This window comes from Triticum aestivum, unplaced genomic scaffold (genome assembly GCF_018294505.1).
Source record: "Triticum aestivum cultivar Chinese Spring unplaced genomic scaffold, IWGSC CS RefSeq v2.1 scaffold160888, whole genome shotgun sequence".
Classification (NCBI taxonomy): domain Eukaryota; kingdom Viridiplantae; phylum Streptophyta; class Magnoliopsida; order Poales; family Poaceae; genus Triticum; species Triticum aestivum.
This window is the reverse complement of record NW_025261372.1, coordinates 1-1,659: the sequence shown is the minus strand read 5'-3', so window position 1 is coordinate 1,659 and position 1,659 is coordinate 1. Positions and strand designations below refer to the sequence as shown.

The window sequence follows — 1,659 nt, the reverse complement described above, 5'->3', positions numbered from 1 at the left end:
GGGGGGGGGGCGGATTTAATAGGCTATTCGATTCGGCCATCCACTACAGGAAACAGGTAATTTGCCGTCTGTGGATCACAGACGGCAAAGACTGAAATCCAGACGGCAAAGAGTTTGCCGTCAGGAAGCAGACGGCAAACTCAGACGGCAAAGATAAGTCGGCAAAGAATACTTTGCCGTCAGCTTTTTATCTAGAAGACGGCAAAGACTTTGCCGTCAGCCATATCTACTTCGCCGTCAACCTTATAAATAACAGACGGCAAAGAATGCGGTCTTTGCCGTTAGTCGAAATATTTTCTTTGCCGTTATCCAAACTAAACTACAGACGGCAAAGATTATTTTAAAGTTTATTTATTTTATTTTATTTTTAAATAACGTCATTCCAAGCTTTTGGAGGGCGGCCACTTCTGCTTCGGTGAGCTCGGGAAGAAGGGAAGCAGAGAGGAGGGCAGCTGCTGCTTCAGTGGTCGCATCGGCATCGTGTGTACAACATGGTTAGAGCAAAAGAGGACGATGGCGTCACTACAGAGATTTGCAATACAAATTAAATAAAAATTAATGTATATTTCTTTAACAAAAAGAAAACGGATCTACGAGCTAGCCATTCTTCACGTGTACACATACGAGCAAGAATATCCTACGAGTAGCAACTTCTAAGTGTTCTGCACATCAGATTTACACATGGACAAGTGCCAGGATACATCAAATTAAGATCCACTTAAAACCCATCAAGAAAGCAACAACCAAATATGTACAGGGCTCTGGTCGCAGCCAGCAAGCATACTAGAGGATAGCACCAGTGCGACGAGGACGGGCATGGCAGCTCGCCGGTGGCGGGGTCAGAAAGCGGAGGCCGGCTTGGGCAGGAGCAATGAAGCGGCAGGGCCGAGAGTCCTTGCCGAACCTGTTGCTGCGGCCGCACACACCGGCGGCGCGGCCACGCGCACGGATCCCTTGGGGCGGCGATGCGGTTGACGTCGGGTGGCGCGAAGCTCAGCAGCCGTCCATGGCGTCGACTGCCTGAGAGAGAGAGGGCAAGGGGTGAGGTATGGGGGAGAGATAGAGAACGAGGAAGACAGGCAGGAGGAAGGAGGAGGTAGGGGCGGCGGAGCTTGACCTGGTGCTCGTCGGCGGCTTGGGGAACGGCGGTAGGTGGAGGTGGATATTGGCTGGGAACAAGGAGAGGCGTGGGGGACGGGAGAGAGAGAAGAGGATAAGGGAGAGAGAGAGAGAAGTGGCTAGGAACAAGGAGAGGCGTGGGGGACGGGAGAGAGAGAAGAGGATAAGGGAGAGAGAGAGGAGAGGATAAGAGGTGGAGTTGGATCGTGCACAAGACCAGCGCGTGGTGGTGGATTGCTGCCACGTCATCGATCCGCGTGATGGATCCGCGAGCTGTGTTTTCTCTTTGCCGTCTGCGGTTTTTTCCACAGACGGCAAAGAGCTCACTTTGCCGTCTGTAACAAAACACACAGACGGCAAATACTTTGCCGTCTGTGTATTTTGTTACAGACGGCAAAGTGAGCTCTTTGTCATCTGTAAAAAAAATTGCAGACGGCAAAGACTCTTTGCCGTCTGTGGTTTTTGTTGCAGACGGCAAAGTATGGATTTGCCTTCATCTGTTCTTTGCCGTCTGTTGATGACGGCAAACCCTTTCTTTTC

General features: G+C 51.0%; 1 long non-coding RNA gene across 1 annotated transcript; it reads right to left on the bottom strand.

Annotated features, from left to right (window-relative positions):
• Positions 1 to 544: 544 nt before the first annotated feature.
• LOC123177809 (uncharacterized) lies at positions 545 to 1,288 on the bottom strand. Its single transcript, XR_006489139.1, has 2 exons — positions 1,118 to 1,288; positions 545 to 1,020 (listed from the first exon to the last, which is right to left on the bottom strand). It is a non-coding gene; the product is annotated as an uncharacterized lncRNA (long non-coding RNA).
• Between the last annotated feature and the right edge of the window lie 371 nt (positions 1,289 to 1,659).